General features: G+C 31.0%; 1 pseudogene; it reads right to left on the reverse strand.

Annotated features, from left to right (window-relative positions):
• Window positions 1-3359: 3359 nt before the first annotated feature.
• Window positions 3360-5028, reverse strand: LOC149537056 (protein ABIL1-like; annotated as a pseudogene).
• Between the last annotated feature and the right edge of the window lie 3438 nt (window positions 5029-8466).

Consider the following 8466-nt stretch of genomic DNA (forward strand, 5'->3'; position numbering starts at 1 on the left):
AGAATCAACCAAATGACAACTAAATAAATTTACATGTACATAGTATATTCCAACCAAAAAATAATGAATAGCTAAAAGACTAAAAGTCATCAAAACACATTCAATACAATTAGTTTCTAGGTAATAAGACTACATAAATGTATAGAAGTGAAAATTTGGGTCGAACCTTACTTGAACACCAGACCACCCCTCTACAATATCATCTTGAATGTTGTCCAACTCATTGATCCATCCCCACAAGACCCTTCTATTCTTATGACTATCAAAAAATGTTTTGGATGCATAGAATTTTCCATAATCATATCTCAGTCCATATTTGTTGTCAACACTTGTATTGTCCAGAACATACCTATTAATGTTTATGAAGTAAGTCCCAATTGTTTCCTTCGAGATCACTCTTAAAAGTAATTACCATGGAGGATGTGTCAAAATTTATGTAGTAGAAAATCATAGAACTCATTTATTTTCCTTCCATGACTAATCCTTCTCATTGCCTTGCACAAAGAGGATTCCACATACAAGCAGCACTTTCACGAGAATTTTACATGTAGGGGTAAATTTTTTTCCTTCTTATTATAATTTACTATAATAAAGAAATGCATCAGTCATTAACAACTGACCATTGAAATGCTACCAATAATATCTTTGTAACAAGCTAAACTATGAAACTACACAAAAATTTGAGGAACTAAAAGAAAAGTAGATATCTAATCATTTTAACCAACCAAAAAAAAATGAATAGCTAAAAGACTAATATATCCATTGTCTTCATGTTTCAAGATAAATTTTCAAATTTGCATACTCTCATATGTTGCTAGGAAATCTTAACCCCATATCAAAATAATGGATCATTTTATAGATTTCAGTCTAGCTGCATCTAGGTAGCTCTTTTATTCCTTTATCTTTTATCAATCCTCTTACCTTTTGAAAATTACTATATCTCCCTTTTTGCACAAAGACATAATGTCCTCCATTATTTGGATATAGGATTAAGATAGGGATGATGTTGGAAAAGGTTACAGAGTCACACTTTGTACCTTACAGTTGTACTTTTTTAAGAAGCTCCAAATCCCTTTCAAAAAAAACCACTGTGTGCATATCTTGCAATGATGCCCTATTTGTTTGGTTAACACTTGTGATTTCTCTAGCTAAAATGAAAGTTGTTGTCTTCATCTTAATAGGGTTTTAATTAAATGTTGCCAGGCAAATCAGAAGTTGCAATTGAAACCTAGTCTTATTAATGCAATGCTTCAATGCCATGGAAAATAGCAAGGTTGTGTTCATATATTGAAGGTCTTGTTACTTTATCACCTTGTCAATGTTATTCAATCCATTATTCTTGCTCATTATTTCATATTTTAGATTGCATAGCTAACATAACTGGAAAGAAATATTAGTGAAGCTACCAATCCTTCATCTAGGAGAAACACAAATTATTAAAAAATGTAAGTGGAGTGGATATTTAATATATGGTATATAGTGCAAAAATAAAAGGTAGTCAATAAAGCATGGAACTACAAGTCCTTCCTAAAAGGAAGGTTTAAAACAAAAATATCACAAGCAGTTGCTACAACTTATGCTATAAAGCCTTTCTAAAATTATAAGCATGTACATATGCATATGAGTTCTCCTTGGCCAAGTACTCTAGAAGACTTGTTGGGCTTACAAGTAAACTCATACATTTTTGGAGATTTATATGGCTCAGTTTATGATGCTAGTTTGAGATGGAATGATTCTCATTCACAAGGAAGATGTCAAAGCTATCCACTATCTAAATCAATACAAAGATATGGTGGATTCCTCTAAACTAAATCAACTAGATAAGATGATGAAAGATCTAAATATTTCCAATGTACAATATAAGCCTCATGCAAAAATTCACTTCCTAGAAGTAGCAGCTTTCTTGTCTAAGGTTTCAATGATCCAGACCATCTTGTACACAATATATATGATCCAATTTTCAACAACCTCTCATAGCCACTAGTGAGGATAATGTAATGTACAATTTGATCTACAACATGAGTAGATTTCTATTGGTAGAAGTATAAGACTGGATAGTAGGAAGTGTTGCAAAATAGGATAAGGTAACTCTAGTTATTTTTGTCTTTCAAATGGGTTGAGGTAAGTTACCATGCCTTCATTTTGGTAGAGGTTTCTTTATTTCTTGTCTATCAATCTCTATAGTTGAGAGATTTTAGTTACCAACAACTCTGAAAGTTCTTATTTAGTTGGTTGTGTATACTTGCGGAAATTAGTGATCAATTAATGCCACTATTTGTGCAATGGGGTTTCCTATGTTTGGGAATTGCTAGTAGATGGGATCATTAAATAGCACCTAAGGTAGAGAAATCATCTTATGGAATTGAAAACAAAAGGTTTTTTTCTCTCAAAGAAATGCAATAGTGCTTTTAGTAGTTCTAAATGCTTAGAGGTGTAAATCTATGAGCTACTAAGTCAGTTCCTTGGGGATTGGATTCTTTAGAACATGAAAATCATAGACTAGAACTTCAATAAGATTATCTAAATGTCATAATTGCAAATTGTAGTACTTCAATCTAATTCTCAATGAGCCAGATAACAAGCCACCATGGGGACAAAAAAATAAGAAGTATTCAAGATTTAGGCATTTGCGTTAGACAAGTATGTTCATATTTATTAGTTATATCAGATGGTTAGATTTCAAGTTGTATATGTTGTGAATAAATATTAAAACATAAAAATATTAACTGTTATAATATTTCTTGATTATTATCTATGTCTATATAGATAAGTCACTTCAGTGGCATAAAACTAAAAGCTAACATTCTTGCAGCTGGCAAATCATGGAGAAAATTTTGACGAAAGTAAAGAGGGAAAATCTTTTTCAATATATAGTGATGGAAATTTTGAGGAGCCAATGTAGAATGGACAAACTACTTGAATGAAATTTGTAGCTTTAGAGTTGCAGGAAAAATATAGATATGTGTAGAACATTGTAGATAGAAGGAAGCATAATTGTAAATTATTGAGCAGGGGTTAGTACCATTCCAAACATGCTAAACCCTCCAAACCCCCTTACCAAATGCTCAAATAATTTTTTTTTCTAACTAATATGGATTGCTACTAATAGTAAGAAAACTTTTGGGAAGGGAGGATTCGTCACATCCCATTTGCTAACTGATAGGGATTGCTATTGAGGGATAACAATTGTGGTCAACATGCACCAAAAAACAACCATCTTTAATAGAAAAAGAGATTATTGAAAATATATTTGTTCTTGAAAATTGAATACAAAGGACTATAGAAGCAATGTATCACTATCAACCAATGCAATTGTTGAAGAGTTCACTTTGGTTGTATTCATAAAGACTATGCAAGTGCTAGAAAGGAAAATAAGAGTTAATTTCCTTTGGCTTCTTGGAATGATCACTGGTGCAATCAAAAAAGTCTAGTACAAAATGTACTATTTTTGTCAAAGCTTTTGAGCTTACCCATCATCCAACACCAAATGAGTTGGGAGGAGTAATAGATCTAGGGGTCCCAGTTGCTGACTAACGAGATGATGAAACAACTGATGTAATGGAAACTTCATTTTCTACAGCCAACCAACAAGAAGTAATAGGGCACGATTATTTCAAAAGCTGTGAAATTGAAAAACTAACCCATAAATGACATGAATAGGAGAGAAATTCCCTTCACACTCAAAAATTTTCTATGAGAACAATCTTCTCAACCCATAGACTAAACTTGATGGACAAGACCAATATTTAAATTTCCTACTATTTGATAATATGTTTTTTGGTATCTAGATAATAAGGGGAATTGCTCTATAAATCATACCTGGAAAGTAAAATGTTTCAAATGCCACAATAGAAGATGTGGAATGGAATTCATTACTACCAATAATAGAAAAATCATATTTTGCATCAAACAATATGTAAAATATTTTCTACAATAAGAGTTACTTTTTGTCTTCATGATAACATTTGAAGAAATGTAGAAATAACTAATCAGCATAAAAAAAGATAAGTATTGAACACCTATTTCTTGTATGTTACATGGAAATACCTAAATGAAGTATCTAAATTTCCATATGAGGTATTTTGAGCATCTACTACTAAATACCATGAGAGAGATCTATTTGCATTTGTACCTAGAATTTCATCCACAAGAAAACCCTAGGTTTATACAAAATAATTTATGAACATAAGAATGTTCCCATTATGATGGAGAAGGAATATTCTAGTTTTAACCACACCTAGAAAGAAGAGTAAGGAACTTGCTTCAAATGGAAAGAGGATAGCATCATTTATCCACTAGAAATAGAGTGATACCAAAAGGTACTGATTGAGGTTTTGCCTACTCATTGTCCTAATTTATGCTTGACAATTTATCTACATCATGGTCAAATCATCCAATTTGTGGGCCTTTTACATTAAACAAAGACAAGGATCAAGTAAGATATATTAATTTTGTACAATAAGTAATAAATAGATCAATTAATGATGAATATTGGACTCACCTAGGAGAACATAGTGCTTGTAATATCTTGGAACAATATCTAGCAACTACCACTACTTGATTCCCTCTTTATTAGTATGTTATTGGCATGTATGAAGTCTCTGAAATTGCAAAAATAGTATTGTATTGGATGTGGTCAGAATATGTAATACATAAATGCAACCCAAACATAACAAATAATATTGGTGATTTGATGTAATAACTTAAATACAACCCAAACATAGCAAATAATTTTAAAGTTTCTTAGTTCAAAGTGTTGCAATGTTAAATAAATAGTCAAGAATGATATTTTCACGTCTTCATTAACAATATACCAAGTAAGCTACTATTTACTACACATGCAAGAACTTGATCAAGGCAATATATATGAAGTTCCATGTTTGAGAGCTTAGAAATTTGCTAACTGAGGAGATCATTGAGCTTGTAGGTAATGGTGCCTAGATGATCAACAACATTCACCAATGTCTTTACTATGTATTCTTTGAAATTTTTCAATTCCCTACACAAAGAATTGTGATGAAGCTGCATTAAAACAATTTAAGAGGTGGTTATGTTTTATATCTAGTTCTTCAAATGATTTTTTTTGGGTTTATATCTATAACTCACTTTCCTACAAACCATGTATGGAACTAAAAATACAATAACTCCATGTCTAAAATGTGCTACTACGCTTTGAATTCTTTATCGTAGGAAGAAAACAACAATTTAGCAATGAGGGAAGTTGAGTTCACAAAGCTCTATTGCAAGGGTCTTTCAAAATGATACTTCAGTTGGCAAAATGCATTACAATCTGTAAACTTTTGTCACAATGTATTTCAAATTTAAATATTTTGCCTTTTGAAAGACAACAGTACATGGCAGTTCACATGCAACAGGAGCTAGTTATACATTCTTCCATCATTAAGTGCAATGATGTCTATGATTGAATTGTACTTTCCCAAGAGTTGGTGATGACCAAAAGCACTAAATATTATCTTTGAGAGTACAATACTAGTAAAAAATGGAGATATTATAGTTTTGAAGGATTGAGGGATGCTTGATCTGATGTCCTCAATTCCTAAATAAAAAAGACCAAGGAATGACAAATAGGCACATCTTTATCTAAAACTAGATTCACAATAGAGCCCAAAATTATTTGGTTTGTATGATACATAATGATCATCAATGAGCTTATTTATGGACTATATGCAGTCCACCTTAGTGCTATTACGCACATCATGGCCTTAATCACAAACAGGTTCTGTGATAGGATATGAAGGCTATAGTAAAATGTTATGCACATTGTTATGTAGTCAATTTACGTTCAAAACTAACACCAAAAAAGAATCTTCTCAACTATTCAATTTCATTTACTTTTCATCTAACCAATTTACCCGTGAGATATCATTTGGTGCACTAGATTCTTTGGCAAGGCTTTCATATTCTTCATGTAGGCATGAAGCCATGACTTTGTAACCTTCCTTCAAGGCAATTTTTCTATCTTCATCTGTGAGCTCCACATTGAATTCTGTGCCCTAAATTTTTTGCTTAATATCATCAGTTTTCCATGTATGGTTTCATTAAAAAAATAATTTTGCAACATTATATAAAAAAATAAATATGAAATTTCATTGCTCCTACTTACAAGTCAAGACTGGAGATTCATATAGCCACTAGAGCCAAGTTTGTGTTGGCCACCATAATGTATCAATAAAATCATCAAATTTTTATCTACTCTCTATTAGGATCACATATTTATCTATGGAGAGAATTGCAAAAATGTGTCCCAAAGGTGATACAATGTAGTTCTATGATGCATTAGTTCAGTTTGGTAAAATTAATGAACCTTCTAGTTAAGATTGCCTAACTATGTTATCCTGGAAACACATTTCATCTTCCAAGAAAACACATACACAAACATTGATGTAGAAGGATCAAAATATGAAGTTTATTAAATGTAAATGAACATCATGACAATTAAAGCACACACCAAATGAAATGAAAGATAGAGAGATACCACTGGTCACACTTTCTTCAATGGTAAATGCATACATAAAAACATATGAAAGTACTGCCACCAATCACAATATTGAAATTGTTGCCATATGAATTGTTTTACTTCAAAATAGAGTGCATATCTATCAAATAGGACCTTAAATAAAAATCTCAAAAAATAAATACTAGAATACATCTCTTCCCAAACATATGCATTTTAGAGTTTCCAAAGCTTGTAAGCCAACATATACGCCTAAATGATTACAAGAGTTTTGCTAGTCATCTTGTATCTAAATAATGACAATTTGGATGAAGCATAAATGAGAATAGGGACACATGGTGGCTTCTTTCCCAATAAGAGTTACAAATATCTAAAACCCACCACACTCTTTGGCATGATTTAAGATTGATGAAAATGTAAACTTCATCCAAACTTGCACAAAAGTTGTAGAGATGTATGAATATAAACATTGTATGCATCATAGACACTTTTATGAAAATTACAATCTCTCCCAACAAAAAAAAAAAGAAAAAACCAAGATCCAATAAAAAAACATGTTGATAATTGATTTCAAGAATGAAGATGAATCACTTAATAGAGCCTTTCTTAAGAAATTGAAGCTGCTAAAATGTCCCACCTTAAATAAATGGTAAACACAAAATGAATTCATAGTAACCAATTTTATTAAAAAATTTCTGCTAGCTAAACCACAATTGATGATTGAACACAAAAATCAAATTGGTCAAAAAAGTACCTACATAATATAAAATACCAAAAATAATTCATCAAGCCATTGAGATCTATCGTATCAATAAAAGAAAAAGATGAAGATAAATGGTACATGTATGATAGGTACATGAGTATAAAATCCACCCAACAAAAAAAAAATGCATGATTAACACATTACAAAATATAGCAAAACAAGGTTTTACCAGTTGTAGTGGGCATAGATGAGGATGTTTGCATGGACCTTGTTGCTGACAATGCACAAGGCAATACTAGACTGTCGCAAAGGAGGCATTCACACTTCATCATGAGCTAAAGAATACAATACTATTAGCAAATACATTTGCAATGGATAAAGATCAAATGGGATACTAGCTAGAAGCATCCACAAAAAAAAAGGTAAGTGTTATAATGTTGATGAAAAAAAACAAAAAAAGAGTTACTTACATGAAGGTTATACTAAAACTCTCACCATGTTCAACATGTGATGTCGCAAATATTACATATTTCTATACAAGAAAACATAACATTAGAGATAATTATCTATAAGATACTATAAAATATTAACATCTATTGAACTTCTATTATTGCTTTAGTGGAATTAATGCTTGCCTTCAAAGATTGGACCCTAACATCCAATTCTTTTCTCAGTGCCTCTTTCTCCTTGCTCATGTAACCCTTGATGATAATGTTAACAATTTAATTAGTGTATTTTGGTTTGAATTACTAGGCCATGAACATAGGGTAAGCACTAAGGAAAATTTTATGTAGAAATGATGCCTGTATTTTAGATCACATTTGATCAACTACCATTCTAGCTTTTTCCTATCATTTGTGACATCAAATATCAATTAAATTTCATCAAATAACTCCAAAGCCATAAAGAAAAGAACATAATAATATGACATTTATTTCTATATTAACATTAAAAATTACAATAATTAATGTTTACCTCCACTGAAGGTGTTTGAGATGGTGCATCTATGTCACCCTGTGAAAAAGATTAGTAAGTCTTAGAAATTAGTAGTGAAATTAAAGTAATAGACTTACCAAAAAAAAATATTAATAATAAATTAGATTGTATATGTAAATAATTTGTCTTATGTTAGCCAAAAATTTGGTGTAACTAATGTGTATATCTAAAAAAATATTTGACATGTTCTATTTAATGTTTATATCTACACATATGGTTTGGAAAGAAAAATTTGGTCATACATGAGCCCATCATAGTTGACATTGATCCTACCTAGAAATTTAATTGATCA

The sequence above is a fragment of the Cupressus sempervirens genome, chromosome 10, assembly GCF_028749045.1.
Source record: "Cupressus sempervirens isolate cs-2001-9-10 chromosome 10, ASM2874904v1, whole genome shotgun sequence".
Lineage (NCBI taxonomy): Eukaryota > Viridiplantae > Streptophyta > Pinopsida > Cupressales > Cupressaceae > Cupressus > Cupressus sempervirens.